Consider the following 22,143-nt stretch of genomic DNA (forward strand, 5'->3'; position numbering starts at 1 on the left):
CGACTCGATTTTGCTCTATTTATAAAATAAAGTATTAAGTGTTTGAAAAATAAATTTAAATATAAAATTTAAAACTATGTTTAAAAGTGTACCATTCTGAAAAGTCAAATGGCTTAAACAAATTTCAAAACAAGTTTGACTTAAAAAGGTTTGATTTGAGTTTCAAAATAAATTTACAAAACTGAAAAGGTTTAAAACTTTCTTTTTCTGATCTCGGTCAAAATTCTCTTCCTCAGTCCTCCTCTCTCTCTTTTTTCTTTCGGCCCGCTCTGTCCTCTCTCCTCATTCAAGACATCGCGCTGGGGTATTTTTAGAAAACAAAACACTGCATACAGACACGTTGCATGTGCCCTTAGTGTCCTGTTTCTACTTGTTTCCTTGCATATATAGAAGACATTATCTGAATTCAGTTTTAGTACGACAAGGTAAGGCTTCTTCATGCTTATAAGAACACCATATCTTGGATAAGTGTCTTATTCTCTATATAGAACATTACTGTTAACGAAGTATTCATACGTTGGATCCTGACGAATCTTTGATTTTATCTTCACTCTGAGATTGCAATTCATCCTTGGGTTTTTCATCGTTGTCGGGCACCAGTTCTTTTCTCTTTCCCCATAGGAAATGGTAGAGCCCGGCGAGAATCATGAACATGCCAAGAATACTGCATGTATGAAATCAAATTTGCATTAATTAGGTCAATAGGTCGTAATGCAATCATAGTCTTTATTTTTTCAGTTCCCAAATTAAAAGCATTATTATTTTCCCTTCCCAAAGTCACTCTAATCAAAATGTACCAGTATTATTTTTCATTTTTTTAGTATGCTTTCACCATCATGTCAGATGAAGAGAAGGAACATTAACTTCTTACACAGAGTTTCATAATTATATTACCTTTTGACTTATGCTAGTGAATTTTAAGAATTACGACTGAGGAAAAACGTTATAGTGATAACTTCCAACAGACAAATCATGGCCCAGAAGCAGTGAGTCAAGTACAGTAGTGAACAGGACGGATACCGCACAAAGCATCGATGGTAGGTTGGGCCTCGCTGCGTGACGACCCACGAAATCATCACGAATTTCGCAGCAGTGTTGAGTATTGCCTGTTCAAAAGAACAAGTGTACATTTAAGCACTAGTAATGAAGCACTTGGCTAAATACTTCTTTAGCCCTCAAATATAAGTCGTTTCTTTAAATTTGAATAAATTTATATAAAACAATAATGTTATTTATGACATTAAGTTAGTATCGCTAGATAAATTGTTATGAAATATATTTTTACAATTTAAATATTTATATGGTTTATGTTAAATATTTTTCTCTATAAATTTGTGTCAAACTTGTGATAATTGGACTTAGGGCCACTACAATAGAAATAATGTTTAGAATATGAAAGGCATTCCTCGACGCTTTCGTCGGCCACGGCGGCGGAGATTCCTGCCGTGGCGGAAGATATCCCTGCGCCTGCACCTCCCAGGATCGTCCTTATCCGCCCTCCTGCTTCTCGGCGGTGGGGTGCGGAGCAGCTTGGTCCAGAGGGGTGGGTGGAGTTCGTGTCGCGTGGCGAGTGTCGGCGTCGCCGGCGTGTAGCGCGTCCTCCTCATCGTAAAGTCCCTGCCGATTTGGTGGGCAAGTGCTTCAACTGTTTGTCTGCCGGTCACACTGCCATCTTGTGCCGTCAGAAACCTAGGTGCTTCCGCTGCCGTTCGCTGGGGCACCTGTCCTACGTGTGTCCCATGAACTCGGCTGTTCCGGAGCGCAGCTCGGTTTGGAAGCGCATTGGGCCAGCATCGTTGAGACCGGTGGCACATCTCCGCAACAGTTCTCCGACGGGTGAGGAGTCTAAGGTCGCTGCGGCTAACCCGATCGGCGGCACCAGTGCTGGGCATGCCTCAGGTGCTGTTATGCGTGTCTGGAGACGCAAATCTCCAACCCAGTCCCCGGCTAATTCCCCGGTCGTTTCTAGTCCCCGCAACGGCATTCCAGCGGGTGTGGTGGAGGTCGAACTGGGTTAGGCTGCGCATTCTACTGTCGGCGGAGCTGTGCCGTAGGGACCTGAGGCGGCGGCCATGGATGGTGGGGGGAGGCGATCTCGTCGCCGTCGTCGACACCGCTTCCGTCAACCTGCCGCCTCGTCCATGGATGCTGATCCCGCGCCTTCGGTTTCTGCGTCAGTGGCTTCCCCTGAACCATCTGTCATGCCCATGCAGTCTCCCCCTGCATTATTAGCTGGGATGATCGCATGGCTAGGGCAGAAGAGGACCTCGCGTATGCCGTGATTGTGACTGTCTGTGGGGAGAAGCCCTTGGCCCCGGCTTGGGAGATAGCGGAGGTTCTCGCTATCCGGTTGGGTGTCGAGGCTGGCTCCCTAGTGCTTCGTCAAGCTTCCGACTCGAGTTATCTGCTCGTCCTCCCCGATATTGGCCTCGTCGAGTGCCTGATGGATCAGCGACTGCCACCCCTGCGCTCACCTGCTTTCACCCTCCTGTGTTTGCGGTGGAGTCGGTTGGCCGGTGCATCGGGGCGGTCCCTGCCATGGCTGGTTGATCTTGAGCTTCGGGGTATTCCAGCACATGTCTGGCAGACCTCAACTGCGGAGCAGTTCTTGAGCCCTCTAGCCTGCATCCAGCAAGTTCACCTAGAAACTATCAGGCTGACGGACCTGTCGACCTTTAGATGCTCGGCATGGTGCAAGGATCCAGCTGCGTTCCCATCTTTTAAGGAGCTCTAGGTCATTGAACCTCCGGTCGCTTCCATGGAGGGCCCCCTGGCGAAAACATTACTGTCCTACCCCATTGATATCAAGTGCTCCATCTTGCTTGGGCCTGGTGCTCCTTCCACCCCCCCGCCACCTCCTGCAGGGATTCATGATGACTCTCCTGCTCGTCGACGGCGGTGCCGCCATTCCTCTGCGTCGTCCGACGTCTCTCCGGCGAGTGGGGGCCATGATGGCCCCCCCTGTCCTTGAGTAGGGGGACCTTCCTTGTCCTACGCAGGCCATGTGGTGGCCCCTTCAAGCATCGGCATCTTGATGGCCCCGATGCTCGAGGCTCCTTCGGAGCAGATCGCGGGTTTCCAGGGGGCGCTGGATGTCCGACCCCTCCTAGAGATAGAACCCCTCGGTTCTATTCCCTCTATTACTGCGGTGTTTGCCAATGGATGGAAGGGCCCTTTCGACAAGGAGCCAGCAACTGCCAAGTCTTTCTCGTCGAACGATGCGGCCCCTTCGGTAATCTCCCCCACGCTTATGCGGTTCTCAGTTGGGGAGGAGTTAATGCTCCCCTGGACCATTTCTGGTGCTCCTAGGTTGGCCGCCCATAGGCCAGTGGACTCTTCACCTAGGCCAAACATGGATGATGGGCTTGATTTTGTTGGGGCTAATGCTGACGATCACGGTGAGGCGACGGAGTTGTCGGCCTCACCTAGGCCAAACAAGGATGATGGGCTTGATATTGTTGGGGCTGATGCTGAGGATCACAGTGAGACAATGGAGTTGCTGGCCTCACCGCGTTCACCTCTATGTTTTTTCCCTGAGGAGGCGATGGTTTTGTCGGCCTCACCTCGGACGCCGCATTCTTCATCTCACATTCCTGATTTCATTCTCCTGGTCACCCCACCGTTGCTTCCTCAACCTCAAGTGAAGCCGCTCCTAGTTTACCCTAGGCGCCACTTCCACCACTCAAGGACCCTTGCGGGCGGGGGTGAGGCGGTGGGGGTGGTGGTTGCCATTCCGCCTCCAACCTCCTTGAAAGCTCTAGTTTGGTTTTGTTGAATTGATGAAACCCTAAGTGCTAACCTAGTTTATCAAGTGATCATGAGATAGGTAGCACACTCCAAGTCGTGAAGCAAATGAAGATCATAGCATGATGAAGATGTTGCCATGGTAATGATCAAGTGCATCGACTTAGAAAGAAGAAAGAGAAAAACAAAAAGCTCAAGGCAAAGGTATAAACCATAGGAGCTATTTTGTTTTAGTGATCAAGACACTGAGAGAGTGTGATCACATTTAGGTTTGATAGCCATACTATTAAGGGGGGTGAAACTCGTATTGGAATGCGGTTATCAAAGTGCCACTAGATGCTCTAACTCATGGCATATGCATTTAGGATCTAGAGGAGTGCTAACACCCTAGAAAATGTTTGTGAAAATATGCTAACACATGTGCACAAGGTGATACACTTGGTGGTTGGCACATTTGAGCAAGGGTGAAGAAGATAGAGTTGAAAAGGAGTTAGTCACGCTGGTTACAGAGTGATCGGACGCGTCCGATATGGTGACCGGACATGTCCGATATTTGGCGACGAACTCAGCGACCGGACACGTCTGGTCGCCACACTAGACACGTCCGGTGTGAATCAGCAAACGCAGTGTTTGGCAGAACAGTTGATTGGACGCTGGTAGCGTTCGGTCCGGTGTGAATGGACGCGTCCGGTCGAGCGTGGATGCTTATAGGACTCGACCGGACGCAGTGGCTCAGCATTCGGTCATTTGTGTTTGTGCGTCCGGTCATCGATAGAATGGGCAGCAACGGCTATGTTGGTTTGAACTAGACACGTGGCAGTATGGGAGCTACTAGACACATCTAGTAGGCCAACCGTACGCGTCCGGTATTCACGGTCGGAGCGTCCGGTGCTATGTTTGGTGCATTCTGACCGGAGCGTCCGATCGATGCGCAGTGAGCCAAATATTTAAGCCAACGGCTCTATTTCATGGGGGCTTCTATTTAAACCCCATGGCCGGCTCAAGCTCACTCTCTTGGCCATTTACATTGACATAGCAACCTTATGAGCTTAGCCAAAGCCCTCCCACTCATCTCCATCATTGATTCATCATCTTTGTGAGATTGCGAGAAAATCCAAGTGCATTGCTTGAGTGTTTGCATCTAGAGGCACTTGGTGTTCGTGTTTCGCTACGGATTTTGCTTGTTACTCTTGGTGGTTGCTGCCACCTAGATGGCTTGGAGCAGCGAGGATCATTGAGCGGAGGGTGGTGATTGTCTTCGGCTCCGATCGTGGTGATTGTGAGGGGTTCTTGACCTTTCCCCCATGGAGAGCCAAAAGGTACTCTAGTGGATTGCTCGTGGCTTGTGTGATCCTCATCTTGTGTTGGTTGTGCAGCACCCTATTGAGGGTTTGGTGTGTGAAGCCAATTAGCGCGTGAACCTCCAAGTGAGTGAATCACCACAATGAGGACTAGCTTGCCGGCAAGCAAGTGAATATCAGTAAAAAATCATTGTGTTCATTATTGATTCCGAGGTGATTGGTCTTCATTATTATTCATCCTTGTGATTGATGGTTCCTTCATCTACACGGTGGTATAATCTTCTTGATCACTCTCTTTACATTACCGCAAACTAGTTGTCAAGCTTTTTAGTGTAGCTAGTTGTGAGAGCTTGCATGCTTGGTTGGTGTGGCTCTTTAGTTAGCCTTTGAGAGCACACTAACATAGAGTAGTGTCATAGCTATTATGTGAATAGACACTATCTAAACTAGAATTGTGATAGGTGGCTTGCCTTTTTGAGTAGGCTAGCACAACACTTGCTTCGCCTCATAATTGTCTAACCATTTTGTTAAGTGTTGTTGTAGAAATTTTTAATAGGCTATTCACCCCCTTTAGCCATTAGGACCTTTCAAGTGGTATCGGAGCTGAGGTCACCGTGATTTGAGGATTAACAACCTTCGGTGTAAAAATGGCTCAAATCAACAACACCAAGAAGCCACCCCAATTTGATGGATCAAATTATCCATATTGGAAGTCAAAGATGACCACACATATCAAGTGAATCAATAGAAGAGTGTGGAAGGTGGTAGAAACCAAAATTGAGATTGAAGATCCGGAGAATCCCATTGCGGCCGAAGAAGTGCTTCTCCAAAACAATGACATTGCTCTAAGTGCTATTCATGATGCAATTGATGAAAGAACATTTGAGCAAATCAAGAATATTGAGATGGCTCATGAGGCTTGGAATAAATTGAAAGAATCATTTGAGGGCACTCAAGCTGTGAAGGGTGCAAAGGCATACATCCTCAAAGAGAAGTTTGCAAGCTTCAAGATGAAGGAGGATGAGAGTGTGCCAGAGATGTTTCATAGGCTTCAAGTGCTTATCAATGATCTCAAAGCACTTGGAGAAGAGGTGAAGGACAAGGACTTCTCCCACAAGTTCTTGAGATGCTTACCTTCAAGATTTGGCACATTGGTCACAATTCTAGTGAGGAGTGGTTTGGACACCATGACACCAAACCAAGTGTTGGGAGACATCATGACCGATGATACATATAGAGATGAAGATGAGAAGGAAGAAAAGAAGGAGAAGAAAGATGAGAAGAAGGATGAGAAGAAGAAGAGCATGGCATTCAAGGCCACATCATCCAATGGCAAAGCTAAGCAAGAAACATCAAGTGAAGATGATGATTCATGGGATGATGATGATGATGAGAAGATGGATCTCTTTGTCAAGAGATTTGGCAAGTTCATGGTAAAGAAGGGCTACCATGCTAGAAGGAAGAAGTCTTCATCCAAGAACAAAGAAGAGTCAAGAAGGTGCTTCAAGTGTGGAAGCAAAGATCATCTTGTTGCTCAATGCCCATACAATAGCGACAATGATGATAACAACAAGAAGAACAAGAAGGAAAAGAAAGAGAAGGACAAGATGGCCTTCAAGAAAAAGAAGGGTGGTTCATATGTAGTCACTTGGGATAGCGATGCTTCATCAAGTGATGATGATGATGATAGTGATGATGTCAAGACTACCAAGAAGAAGGTTCTTGCAAGCATTGCTATCAATGAGAAGCCTTCTCTCTTCGAATCTTCATCATGCTTCATGGCTAAGGCCACTAAGGTACAATCTTGTGATGATGAAAGTGATGAAGAATATGATGATGATAATGAACATGAAAATGAAAATGATAGTGATAGTGATAATGATGAACCTACTAAGGATGAATTATTTGACATGCTAGAAGATGCTAAAGAACATTTTGACATTAAGAGAAGAGAATGCAAGAGCTTGAATAAGGAGGTAAAAGCCCTTAAGCAAGCCCTTGATGAGCTCAAAGCAACTCATGAGAGGCTAGAGGAAGCCCATAAGAAACTAGGCAAGGCTCACAAGAAGCTTGAAAAAGCTCATTCTTCTTTGCTTAATGAGCAAAATAAAAAGAAGCATGTTGAAACTTGCAATATAGGCTTAACTTGAGATATAATTGATGAATCATTATCTATTCCTATCATTGTTGCTCCCACTAACCCTTCTTGTAGTACTTCCACCTCCACCTCATCTAGTAGTGACAGTCTCACTTGTGATGCCTCACTAGTGGTTGAGAATGAGAACCTCAAGAAGGAGGTCAACAAGCTCACTCACACCTTAGCTAAGGCTTATGGTGGTGAGGACCGCTTGCTTATGTGCTTGGGTAGCCAACGGGCTTCTCTCTACAAAGAGGGATTGGGCTACACCCCCAAGAAAGGCAAGGCGGCCTTTGCTCCTCACAAGACTAGTTTTGTGAAGAACAATGGTTGGTTTTGCACTAGTTGCAAGCAAGTTAGTCATGTAGAGCAAAGATGCATGAACAAGAAATCATAAGCTAATGTATCCTTCATAAAGCTTGATTCATGCTATATGCTTACTAGGGGTACAAATGGTGTAAAGGCTAAGTTCATTAGTAAACCATGGATGGGTTCAAAGAAGAAAGCCATTTGGGTACCAAAGAGCTTAGTGACTAACCTTCAAGGACCCAAGCAAGTTTGGGTACCTAAAAAGAATTGATCTTCTTTTGTTGGTTAATTACAAAGCCGGAGGAAGGCATTGGGTTCTTGATAGTGGGTGCACTCAACACATGACCGGTGATGCAAGAATGTTCAACTCAATCAACACCAATGGCAATGATGGTTATGATAGTATCACATTTGGTGATAATGGCAAAGGCAAGGTCAAAGGGCTTGGTAAGATTGCAATATCCAATGACATGAGCATATCCAATGTGTTGCTAGTAGAGAGCTTGAATTTCAATTTGCTATCCGTGGCTCAATTGTGTGATCTTGGATTCAAATGCATATTTAGGGTAGATGATATAGAGATCATAAGTGTAGATGGCTCTAACTTGATCTTCAAAGGCTTTAGATATAAGAATCTATACTTGGTTGATTTCAATGCTAGTGAAGCTAAATTATCTACATGCTTGTTCACTAAGTCTAGCATGGGTTGGTTATGGCATAGAAGGCTTGGTCATGTTGGAATGAAATAATTGAATAGATTGGTTAAGCATGACTTGGTTAGAGGCTTGAAAGATATTGTGTTTGAAAAGGATAAGCTTTGTAGCTCTTGTCAAGCCAGAAAACAAGTTGGAAACACCCATCCCAAGAAAAGCATGATGAGCACTAGTAAAGCATTTGAGTTAATGCACATGGATTTGTTTGGGCCAACACAATACATTAGCATTGGTGGTAACAAATATGGCTTTGTGATAGTAGATGATTACACTAGATACACATGGGTATTCTTTCTAGTGGACAAGAGTGATGTGTTTACAATATTCAAATCATTTATCAAGGGCATTCACAATGAGTTTGAAACAACCATCAAGAGAGTTAGAAGTGATAATGGTAGTGAGTTCAAGAACACTAGAATTGATGAGTTGTGTGATGAATTTGGAATTAGACATCAATTCTCAGCCAAGTACACTCCACAATCAAATGGCCTTGTTGAGAGGAAGAATATACCACTCATTGATATGGCAAGGTCTATGCTTAGTGAGTACAATGTGAGTCAATCTTTTTGGGCCGAAGCAATCAACACGGCTTGCTATTGTAGCAACCGCCTCTATTGTCACCCATTGAAAGAGAAGACACCATATGAGCTCTTGAATGGTAGAAAGCCCAACATTACATATTTTTGGGTCTTTGGTTGCAAATGCTATATCTTAAAGAAAGGCACTAGATTGGGCAAGTTTGACAAGAAATGTGATGAATGATTCTTACTTGGTTATTCTACTATAAGCAAAGCATATAGAGTTTGGAATTTGGAAAGTGGTACTCTTGAGGAAGTTCATGATATTGAATTTGATGAAACCAATGGTTCACAAGAAGAGAATGAGAACTTAGAAGATGTTAGAGGCATTCAACTTTCAAATGCCATGAAGAACATAGATGTTGGTGAATTGAGGCCTAAGCAAGTGAATGATGATGAAGATGATCAAGTACAATTGCTCTCTGACTCAAATGTGCAAGATGATACAAATCAAGTTAGTACAAGTGGCTCTCATGATAATGAACAAAATCAAGTGGCTAGTACATCATCTCAATGTAATGATCAAGCAAGTGCAAGCAATCAAGTTCTAATGCTCCAACCAACCAATATTGCAAGGGATCATCTATTGGACACTATCATTGGTGATATTTCTAGAGGTGTACAAACAAGATCAAGATTGGCTTCATTTTGTGAGCACTTCTCATTTGTGTCATCCATTGAACCAAAGAAGATAGATGAAGCATTGAAGGATGTTGATTGGGTGAATGCTATGCATGAAGAATTGAATAACTTCACAAGAAATCAAGTATGGGAATTAGTACAGAGACCAAAGGGACACAATGTGATTGGAACCAAATGGGTCTTTAGAAACAAGCAAGATCAAGATGGGATAGTAGTAAGGAATAAAGCAAGATTGGTAGCACAAGGCTATACACAAGTTGAAGGTCTTGACTTTAGAGAAACATATGCCCCAGTTGCTAGATTGGAAGCAATTAGAATCTTGCTAGCCTATGCTTGTACCCACAACATCAAACTCTATCAAATGGATGTCAAGAGTGCATTTCTCAATGGTTACATCAATGAAGAAGTATATGTTGAGAAACCTCTCAGTTTTGAAGATGACAAGAAGCCCGACCATGTGTACAAGTTGAAGAAAGCTTTGTATGGCTTGAAGCAAGCACCTAGAGCATGGTATGAGAGATTGATGGACTTCCTACTCTCTAAAGGGTTCATGATGGGCAAGGTTGATACCACTCTTTTCATCAAGAAGATTGGAAAAGATTTATTTGTGTTGCAAATCTATGTTGATGATATCATATTTGGATCAACTAATCAAGACTTTTGTGATGAGTTTGGAAAGATGATGGCTAATGAGTTTGAGATGTCCATGATTCGAGAGTTAAGTTACTTCCTTGGTTTCCAAATCAAGCAATTGAAGAATGGTACTTTTGTGAGTCAAGGCAAGTATATCAAGGACATGATCAAGAAGTTTGACATGAGTGATAGTAAAGCCATTAGCACACCAATGGGAACAAATGGTAACTTGGATGGTGATGCAAGTGGAAATATGGTGGATCAAAAATTGTATCGGTCTATGATTGGAAGCCTACTCTACGTGACCGCATCAAGGCCGGATGTCATGTTCAGTGTATGCATGTGTGCAAGATTTCAAGCCTCACCAAGAGAAAGTCATTTGAAGGCTACAAAGAGAATATTGAGGTACTTGAAGCATACATAAAATGTTGGTTTGTGGTATCCCAAGGAGCAAAGTTTGAGCTAGTTGGTTACTCCAACTCGGATTATGCGAGATGTAAGGTTGAAAGAAAGAGCACCTCGGGCACATGTCAATTGTTGGGAAGATCACTTGTTTTATGGTCATCAAAGAAGCAAAATAGTGTTGCATTATCAACTGCCGAAGCTGAATACATATCCACCGGTAGTTGTTGTGCACAAGTACTTTGGATGAAGGCCACTTTGAGTGATTTTGGAATCAAGTTCAAGAAAGTGACATTGCTATGTGATAATGAGAGTGCAATCAAGCTAACCAACAATCCAGTGCAACATGCAAGAACAAAGCACATTGATGTCCGCCATCATTTCATAAGAGATCACCAACAAAAAGGGGACATTTGCATTGAGAGTGTAGGCACCGAAGATCAACTTGCCGACATATTCACCAAGCCATTGGATGAGAAAAGGTTTTGCAAGCTAAGGAATGAGTTGAACATATTGGATTTCTCAAATATGTGTTGATACACCCCCCACTCATATGACATGCCTCTTCGTCGAGCAATCCAAGGTAAAAGTTGATTAGCATGGCATACATCTTTGCTAAGGACATGTTTAGTGCATCTAGTCATCTCTCCATTTTATTAGGCTCATTCATGAAAATCAAATGAATTTGATGATTGTATGGTACCACTATTGTTTCTATGCTTATTTTGATCTAGTGGTAGCATATGACATGTTTGTGGGCTTGTAAACCTAGTGTTTAATCTAGAAAATAAGCTATAAGGGTTTAACCCAATATGGTACAAGATAACCCTTATTTGGAGGTGTGAAGAAGCTTATCCTTGGATCAAACCGAGTTAAATATCTTTGGCATATATTCTAGTTTGAACCAAATTTGGAACTTTGATCCTCATCCCATTGATTGACATTGATAATCTCTACCTATCTATATTTTGAACCTTTGTGGTCATTGATGACAAAGGGGGAGAGAAACAAAGATATAAGTAATAGGGGGAGAGTTTGACATAGGGGGAGAGATATGACAAAGGAAAGGGATCAATTAAAATTTTGCACACAAGTAGGGGGAGCAAGCTCATGAACTTGTATGGTGCATTTGAATGTGCATTTCATATGTTTGCTTGCATGGCACAAGTTTTAAAATTCAATATCTATGCTTGTATGGTGTATGCTAGTTGTCGGTTTGAATGATGAAACAAAAACTAGCATGCATAGGATATCTAGTGATTTCATTTCCAAATATTTCCAAGTGGTATTGAGCTAACCATGGTGCTAAGGATGGTATATTGGTGCACTCCGATTGGTATCACGCTTCAAAGGTCCATCTTTTATACCTTAGCATCATTTGGTAGACATTGTCTCCTATATTTCCTGTCTAAGTATATGTGCAAGCTACAATCCAAACTCTTAGCACATATGTAGGGGGAGCAATTGCTACCATTTGGAGTTCATGAAACTTGTCCATATCCTTTTACACATGATAAATATGCTTGGGCAAGTAACATGGATTCAATTGAATTTCAATTCATATCTTTGTGTAAGGGTTGTCATCAATTACCAAAAAGGGGGAGATTGAAAGCTCTAGTTTGGTTTTGGTGAATTGATGAAACCCTAAGTGCTAACCTAGTTTATCAAGTGATCATGAGATAGGTAGCACACTCCAAGTCGTGAAGCAAATGAAGATCATAGCATGATGAAGATGTTGCCATGGTAATGATCAAGTGCTTTGACTTGGAAAGAAGAAAGAGAAAAACAAAAAGCTCAAGGCAAAGGTATAAACCATAGGAGCTATTTTGTTTTAGTGATCAAGACACTTAGAGAGTGTGATCACATTTAGGTTTGATAGCCATACTATTAAGAGGGGTGAAACTCGTATCGGAATGTGGTTATCAAAGTGCCACTAGATGCTCTAACTCATGGCATATGCATTTAGGATTTAGAGGAGTGCTAACACCCTTGAAAATGTTTGTGAAAATATGCTAACACATGCGCACAAGGTGATACACTTGGTGGTTGGCACATTTGAGGAAGGGTGAAGAAGATAGAGTTGAAAAGGAGTTAGTCACACTGGTTATAGAGTGACTAGACGCGTTTGGTATGGTGACCAAACACGTCCGGTATTTGGCGATGAACTCAGCGACCGGACGCGTCCGGTCGCCACACCGGACATGTCCGGTGTGAATCAATAAACGCAGTGTTCGGCAGAATAGTTGATCGGACGCTAGCAGCGTCTGGTCTGGTGTGACCGGATGTGTCCGATCGAGCATGGATGCTTACTGGACTCGACCGGACGTAGCGGCTCAGCATCCGGTCATTTGTGTTTGTGTGTCCGGTATGAGCATCCGGTCATCGGTAGAATGGGCAGCAACAGCTATGTTGGTTTGAACTGGACACGTGGTAGTCTGGGAGCTACCAAACACGTCTGGTAGGCTGACTGAACGCGTCCGGTATTCACGGTCGGAGCATCCGGTGCATTCTGACCGGAGCGTCTGGTCGATGCGCAGTCAGCCAAATATTAGAGCCAACGGCTCTATTTTGTGGGGGCTTCTATTTAAGCCCCATGGCCGGCTCAAGCTCACTCTCTTGGCCATTTACATTGACATAGCAACCTTGTGAGCTTAGCCAAAGCCCTCCCACTCATCTCCATCATTGATTCATCATCTTTGTGAGATTGGGAGAGAATCTAAGTGCATTGCTTGAGTGTTTGCATCTAGAGGCACTTGGTGTTCATGTTTTGCTATGGATTTCGCTTGTTACTCTTGGTGGTTGCCACCACCTAGATGGCTTGGAGTAGCGAGGATCATTGAGTGGAGGGTGGTGATTGTCTCCGGCTCTGATTGTGGTGATTGTGAGGGGTTCTTGACCTTTCCCCGGCGGAGAGCCAAAAGGTACTCTAGTGGATTGCTCATGGCTTGTGTGATCCTCATCTTGTGTTGGCTGTGCGGCACCCTATTGAGGGTTTGGCGTGTGAAGCCAATTAGCGCGTGAACCTCCAAGTGAGTGAATCACCACAATGAGGATTAGCTTGCCAACAAGCAAGTGAACCTCAGTAAAAAAATCATTGTGTTCATCATTGATTCCAAGGTGATTGGTCTTCATTGTTATTCATCCTTGTGATTGATTGGTTCCTTTATCTATGCGGTGGTATAATCTTCTTGATCACTCTCTTTACATTACCGCAAACTAGTTGTCAAGCTCTTTAATGTAGCTAGTTGTGAGAGCTTGCATGCTTGGTTGGTGTGGCTCTTTAGTTAGCCTTTGAGAGCACACTAACATAGAGTAGTGTCATAGCTATTGTGTGAATAGACACTATCTAAACTAGAATTGTGATAGGTGGCTTGCCTTTTTGAGTAGGCTAGCACAACACTTGCTTCGCCTCATAATTGTCTAACCGTTTTGTTAAGTGTTGTTGTAGAAATTTTTAATAGGCTATTCACCCCCTCTAGCCATTAGGACCTTTCACTCCTCTACGGAGAGGGCCCCTACCATGGGCTCGATGGTTGGGGGTGAGCAAGCGGCTGATGCTGCTAAACCTCTAGCCTACTCTCTAGCTGATGCGGAGGGCCCATCCCTGGCGACTGCAACGGTGCCCCATCCGGCAGTTGCCCCAGTGGCTGCGATGGGGCTTCCTCTGGCGGCTACGATGGGGCCCCCTCCGGTGACTGCGAGACTCCTTCCTTCGTCGCTGGCTACACCAGATGCTCAAACTGCATTCCTTGATAAGATAACTCGACGCACTTCGAGCTTGCTGCCCGGCCCCTCCGTCAGTAGACATAGAGGTATGTCTGTGCCACCCAGGATCTGCCCTAGCCATAGCCGTTGGCTTGCTGGTGTTGAGGCTAAAGTGATCCCTACAGACCTAGGGGGAAGACCAAGGAAGAAGGCGATGAGGTCCCTCAACATCATTGATGAGCATGAAGGTTTGACTCAATAGGCCCAAGACAAGTATTTCAAGCTGTTTGGGCAGTCACTCTCGTATTCTCATCTCCAGGCTCTGACTGCATTGTTTAACTGGTCTCTCCCTAAAGATTTGGAGTCTAGGATTGAGGAGGTGCTGGTGATGTAGGTTTGTTCTGAGTCAGTTCTGTGGTCGTTCTTTATTTGTGTTCAATGGATCCATCAAAAATTCTGATTTGGAATGTGAGCGGTTTAAATTCTACCGCTAGACAAGATGCAGTGCGTTCTCAGGTTGTCTCTTCTTGTGCAGATATTGTTTGCGTTCAGGAAACCAAGATCACAACCATGTCTCAAAGGGTCATTTTATCTACCCTCGGGTCTGATTTCATAGGACACTTGTCTCTGCCATCAACTGGGGCTAGTGGTGGTATTCTTGTTGCTTGGAGGCATCATGTGGGAGTCTCTGTTGCTCAGAGGGTTGACAGATTTAGTACGTCCATTCAATTCTTCACGGATAATGGACACGCGTGGTGGCTGACCTATGTTTATGGACCGTAGGGGAATGGGGATAAAATTTAGTTTCTATAGGAGCTTCGTGACATCCGGGCTGCCTGTCCTGGGCCTTGGATGATAGCAGGGGATTTCAATTTGATTTACAAAGATGAGGATAAGAATAATGCCAACTACAATTGAGCTATGATGGGTCAGTTTTGGCGTTTCATTAATGATATGGCCCTCAAAGAAGTTCCCCTCCATGGTCGCAAATACACTTGGTCTAATCAGCAAGACTCCCCTATTCTGGTTAAGTTGGACAGGGTTCTCTATTCTGTAGACTAGGAGGATAAATTCCCTAATTACTTGCTCCAAAGTTTGGCGTCAGAAGATTCTGATCACTGCCCTCTTCTATTGGGGCTTCAGGATAACAAAGTAGGAAGGCGCATATTTCATTTTGAGTCCTTTTGGACCAAGATGGATGGGTTTTAGGAGGTGGTAGCCACTGCATGGACGTCTGTTCCTACTGGCTCTTGCCCCTATTTAACTCTAAGCTAGAAATTTAAAGCAACCGCTAAGGGATTACAGAGGTGGAGTAGCAAAACGGTTGGTAATGTGAAATTTCAGCTTGCCTTGGCACGAGAAATCCTTCATCAATTTGAGATAGCTCAAGATAATCGTCCCCTATCTCCAGGAGAATTGTGGTTGAAAAACAATCTGAAAAAGCATAGCCTTGCTCTTTCTTCCTTTACTAGAACTATTGATAGGCTACGATCACGTATTGGATGGCTCCAGGAAGGTGATGCCAACACCAAGCTATTTCATTTGCATGCCCGTCATAGAAAGAGAAAAAAATTTATTGGCCATCTCATCTTCGGGGACCGTGTTTGTACAAGCCACCAGGACAAAGTTGAAGTGATTGATAATTTCTATGAAAATCTGCTTGGGAGTAGTTCAGACAGGCTACATACTATCAATTTAGCTGAGATTGGAATCAATTCACAGGACTTGGCTGTTTTGGATCTTCCTTTTAGTGAAGAAGAAGTATGGAAGACAATTCTGCAACTGCCATCAGATAAAGCCCCTAGGCCGGATGGCTTTATAGGTCAGTTTTACAAATCCTGTTGGCCGGTTATAAAGGAGGATATCATGGCTGTAGTTTCAGCACTTTGGAGCAGAAAGTTCATGAATTTTGAGTCTCTCAACTCAGCCTACATTACTTTGCTTCCCAAGAAGGTTGGTGCGGATTAGCCCAAGGATTTTCAGCCTATTAGCTTGGTGCATAGTTTTGCTAAACTTATCACTAAGATGTTGGCCAATCGGCTTGCTGATCATCTCCAGCAAATGGTGTCACCAAATCAAAGTGCGTTCATAAAAGGGCGCTTCATACAGGATAATTTCATGTTGGTACAACAAACAACCAGATATCTTCATCAACAAAAGCAGCCCCGCATACTTCTTAAATTGGATATTTCTAAGGCATTTGATTCAGTGTCCTGGCCCTTCCTCTTGGAGGTCCTACAACACCTGGGCTTTGGGCAAATCTAGAGAGATATAATTTGTGGGCTGTTATCCTCCTCGAGCACTCAAGTTTTATTGAATGGGATTCCTAGAAAATATATTTCCCATCGACAAGGGCTGCGGCAAGGTGACCCCCTTTCTCCCATGCTCTTCATCTTGGTCATAGATGTTTTGGGGCACTTGATTGACTAAGCTGCAAGGGAAGGCCTTCTACAGCCTCTCTCGGCTGGAAATTTGCAGCACCGAATTTCTTTATATGCGGATGATGTGGTGCTCTTCCTCCGTCCAGTGGCTAGCAACATTTCTGTAACAATGGATATCCTCAAATTTTTTGGTGAAGCCTCAGGCCTGAACACTAATCTTCAAAAGAGCAGTGTTCTCCCAATTAGATGTGGTGACTTGGAGTCAACAACCATTCAAAATTTGCTGCCCTACTCCCTTGCTGAGTTCCCTTGCAAATATCTAGGTTTGCCTCTGTCCTTGAAAAAGCTAAGCAAAAATCAAGTGCAACCCATTGTTGACCGCATTGCTGATCAGTTGCCAGGTTGGAAGGCAAAGTTGACGACAAGGGCAGGAAGGAGGATTCAGGTTCAATATGTGCTTACTAGTATGATGGTATATATTGTTATGGCATCAGATCTTCCAACTTGGGCTATCAAGGCAATTGACAAAATAAGGCGTGGTTTTCTTTGGTGGGGCCACAAGGAAGCAAGGGGAGGACATTGTCTTGTTGCTTGGGTGAAGGTTTGCCACCCAACTAAACTTGGAGGGTTAGGTATTTTAGATTTAAAAATGCTTGGTTGGGCATTGAGAATGAGATGGTTGTGGTTGCAGAAAACAAAGCCAAACCGCCCCTAGGCACATCTCCTTATTCAGGTCCCTGACTAGGTGAAGGCCTTCTTTGCTGTGGCTGTTATCACCGAAGTTGGTAATGGTGAGCACACCCTGTTTTGGACCGACAAGTGGCTGCATGGTCAGTGCATCACAGATTTGGCTCCTCGACTGTTCGCTATTGTTTCTAAAAGAAAGATCAAACAGCATACAGTCAAGGAGGCACTTAATAACCGGGCTTGGATAGCAGACATTCAAGGGGCTATTACTGTTGGACTGATAATTGATGTGTTCCAGTTATGTGATACCCTTTCAGGCATTGTTTTGCAACCTAGAAAGGGGGACAAACATGTCTAGAAGCTTTCATCTAATGGCCAATATTCAGCTAAGGCGGCATATGAGGGTTTGTTCTTGGGAGCTACTCTCTTTGAACCATGCGAAAGAATTTGGAAGACTTGGGCACCACCAAAATGTTGGTTCTTCATGTGGATAGTGGCCCACAACAAGTATTGGACATCTGACCGCCTTGCACGACGTGGAATGCCTCACCCAGATTATTGTCCGCTGTGTGATCAAGAAGAGGAATCAATCAGCCATCTCCTTATGGAATGTGTATTTGCCAGGGAATTTTGGTTCATTTTGCTTCGGCAGGTCAGTCTCCAGGCTTTGTCTCCCCAACATACTGATAATTCCTTCATGGACTGATGGGAGAGAGCTTGTCGGGTACCATAAAAAGGGGTCCCCTAAGCAAGAACCCAAAAAAATCGCTTAGACCTTATAAAAATCAAAGCCAAGAGATAACTACCGGTAAACCCCCACCTTATCTGAGGCTCGGCTTGATCGCTCGGCCCACCTCAAACAGTTTTCTGACTCGCCTGAGGCCCCAACCATAAGGCCTCGGATGAGGTACCAATTCTCTGCCTCGCTTGAGGCCCCGCCCGTAAGGCCTCGGACGAGAAACCGATTCTCTGCCTCGCTCGAGGCCCCGCACGTAAGGCCTCAGATGAGGTACCGATTCTCTGCCTCGCTCGAGGCTGGCTTGGCAACTACCCCATCACCACTGCCTCGACCAGGACGTCAGCCGAACGATGGCTCGATACAGCAGAGTGGTCGACGAGATGGGAATCACATTGACACCATGCCATCCGGGACAGGACGGGGCAGGGGTTATCGTCCGCTGTGCTCGGCACTGTGCCCACAACTAACACCCATGCGGCACTGTGCTGCCTAACCCCACCTGCTCTGAGGATAGTGCAGCATGGAGAATCATGTTCGGGTCCCTATAGCCTCAGAATCAGCATAAAAGACCAATTGCTCCCTCCGAGCCTCGGCTACCCGCCTCCGCACCCCTGTAGCCTCGGGACTCGTGCCCGCCGAGCCCCCCCACAATGGTTCAGCCTCTGCACCGACGGGGCCTCAGCTCTCTATGCTATCGACATTTAATGACTGGCACATCATCCATAGTCTACGCCATGCCCTGCGTCAAGCCATCACAGGAGCCCCCATGTCGCACAAGATCGAGCATGAGTGGCGCGTCGCTCCAGTGCACCGAGGACAAGACCGCTCTGTCGACCATGCCACCACAGTGACAAGCATAGGGCTCGGACATACTGCCTCCGCTCACAAAATGCCACGTAGCTATGGCAGAACCTCTTAAGAAATCGGGCCCACATGCACCTATCGTTGTCTTGACAGACCTCAGATAGCATACACGAGTTCCCAACAACTCAATAGGTCTATCGAGTGTCCTTAGGAAACCTGAATCATCCACGATTCTCTTTTCAAATAGGATCCCAATCATAGACATTATAGATTACAACAGTTTATTCAAATATATACATCAGAGTAAAGATAGCAGAAGTCTTAAGCTAACATAGGTTACAAACCTGTTGTTTTCAAACTTACAATACCATAAGTGTCATACAACCATAGTAGTGGGATAATATTACATTAACTTTATTTATCAAATAGACTAGTGCCTTATCCAAAGGCCATTCATCACTCCTCATCATCGTTGACTTCAAACACAGACATGCAGCAGGGACCAAAACAAGTCTACGCATGCGACTCACCTACAACAAGGGTTAACAAACCCTGAGTACAAAAGTACTCAACAAGACTAACCTGACATAAAGGGGGTGTAAGACTTTTAGAGAAGCAGGTGTTTGGGCAAGGTAAGGATGTAGCAAGACTCAAAAGTTCTTTGCCAAAAGCTTACTATTCTTGATCCTATTTTCACATTTTACCCCTAAGTCCTTTTAGTTGATTATCTCAACTAAATGTACATTTCCCATATTCCATTCCTTCTCATTCCATTCTTTTCTCATATTTTAGTAATTCACCAGTCCTGCATTGCTTTTGTAATGAATCAAGTCTCCATATCCGCGGAGCACCGGCAATTCGAATTGTTTCAAGTCCTAGCTAGGGATTCCTTATCACACAACATATGTAGAACTTAATCTTGCATATATCAACCTCGCTACCGGATCCTCCTATACTAAGCCGTCTCCACGTCACCCGAGAGCATAGCACACCTCAAATCTAGCCACATTCCAGCCACGAGGGTACACGCTACTCCCACCATCTCTCCACTCCCAGTGCGTGGGCATTCGTCTTAGTATCGGATTAGCCGAAGTAGGCTTACCGGAGTATGTGACCAGTACTACAAAGTGTCTCGTTCAGAAGATCCACAATGAGTGGCCTTTAAGCGACATAGTCGGCAACATTACCCAACATTCAAGATAAGTCACCCGACTAGTCTCTAGTTCATTCTACCTTCTTTCTTTCTTTGGCCAGTATGCCATCTTTGATTGTATCGAAACTTTTACTTTGAAAACCTACCATAAGCATACTAAGCATTCTACGCCTTTATAAAATGAAAACATCTTCAAGGATGGTAAACAATTAACAAGGTAGGCAATGCATCAAGTAGGTAACATTTGAATTTAATCAACTTAATGCAATAAGTAACATAGGTGTTAAACTTTTGAAAGTAACAAGGTAAAGGTTTAATGCATAAACCGGGGCTTGCCTTCGTTGACGATCTCGGGTTTCGAATCAGTACCACAATTATCGAATCCCGTGACAACCGGGGTTTCTTCCAAAACTTGCTCAACTAGAATCGTTTCACTCTCAGATTCTACACAAAATGGTAACATATGCTTTAACATGATGATAATGTAAACATGATGCTGTCATGGTACATGAAATATAACAACACCTTGAATACGACTATTTTTCACGGTACAGTTGCAAGCCAACAAAACCAACTTGCAAGGCTACCATCAAGAACCACACATATAACTTGACCAAATGGATCTTGAAACCCTACTAGTCACAAAACATGACCAAAATCAGATCCAACACTAATCAAACACTTAGGGTTTGCTTTTATTCATTTTTGAATTAATTTGGAATTAAGCCCAAAAATGAACTTGTTCCAAATGACCTCAAAATTTTATGTAAGCTTCCTCATGATAAATTAGTGTATCAAAACAAATTTCATAATTTTTGGAATTATACAGTGGCTTACAAAAATCATGGAAATTGCATTTATTAATTAATGGACTAAATATTTGAACATTAAAAATTTATTCAAATTTCAAGTTTCAAATTTTTAAATCATACTAGAGCATGTACAGAGGCTACACACAAAATTTCAGAATTTTTGGAGCTATGATTACTTTCCTACAAATTTCCAAAGATTTAGCACTATTCAAAATCAGAAAATAACAAAACTCACTATTCTCTCTCTTGCTCTCACTAACAGCCGGCCCCCACCTGTCATCCCCAACCTCGGGCATTGACCGTGGCTGCGACGGCGCTGACCGGCGCAATCTCGCCGACGGTGAGCTCAACAGCGACGGCCAAAGCACTAACATGTTCACAAGAGCTAGGCGCATCGATTAGTGGCACTTTGGAGGTCGATTACGACATAGAACAAGGCTGACACCGGCCATGGTGGATGTGGTGGCACGGCAATGTTACGCCGATGAAACAAGACCAGTAACGGTGAAACAGAGAGTTCAGAAAGCATCAGTGGCTCACCCGGATCGTGTTGAAGCAACAAGCGAGATCGGAGAAGCTAAGGTGACGCGTTTCGACGGTGACTAGGATCACGGCGGAGCGGACCTCGTCGACGACAGCGTTCCGGCAACTGCAGTGGGCAAAACGAGCAGGCAAGAGTGGAATGAGCACTACAGCATCGAGACGAAACCAGAGAGTCAACAATCAAGGGCAACGACTCACCGAATGAGGCTGGCCACGGTGAATCGAAGTTTCCATTGAGGTCGCCGGCCGCGAGGAAGATGAACGTGGACACTGAGCTCTCAGCGAAATCAAGCGACAACAACAACTCGGTCGGATGCGCAAGGAGCGGGTAGAACTAGAACATGGCTTTTCCTGGGCTATCTTGCACTGAGGAGGCGAGGGAAGCTCGCCGGAGTCGAGACGGCGGTGTCGGGAAAACAGAGAGGAGGAATAAAAGTGAATGGCGTCGTCTGGTTCTTATAGCTCGGCCAGGAGCGCGCGGACTCGACACGCAGCGTGCTCCCTATGCCAGCGCAAAGCCAAGGGCAGTCGCAGGCATGCCTGGAAGGCTAGGGAAGGACACCGGCGGTGGGGCGGTGACGCCCTGTTACCAACTCGATTTTTGAAGTATTTACAGATTTGCCACTACGTCTATTTTTCAAATTACTCACAAATTTTCTAAAGAAGTTGAAAATCTCCAAAAATGAAAGTTGCTTAGCTTTTCAAACTCTACAACTTTGCTTCAAGGAACATTTTCAAATTCTGCCTCCATTTTGAAATTTGAATTTAGGGTGCATTTGAGCATTTGAATCATTTCAAAATTACTCCAAATTTTACATGTAAACTTGAAAAACTTTGAATACCAAAGTTGATCCTTATAA

General features: G+C 44.4%; 1 pseudogene; it reads right to left on the bottom strand.

The window, feature by feature from the left end:
* Window positions 1-510: 510 nt before the first annotated feature.
* LOC136491079 (WAT1-related protein At5g64700-like) overlaps window positions 511-22,143 on the bottom strand; it is a 73,282-nt pseudogene continuing 51,649 nt past the window's right edge.

This window comes from Miscanthus floridulus, chromosome 1, assembly GCF_019320115.1.
Source record: "Miscanthus floridulus cultivar M001 chromosome 1, ASM1932011v1, whole genome shotgun sequence".
Classification (NCBI taxonomy): Eukaryota; Viridiplantae; Streptophyta; class Magnoliopsida; order Poales; family Poaceae; genus Miscanthus; species Miscanthus floridulus.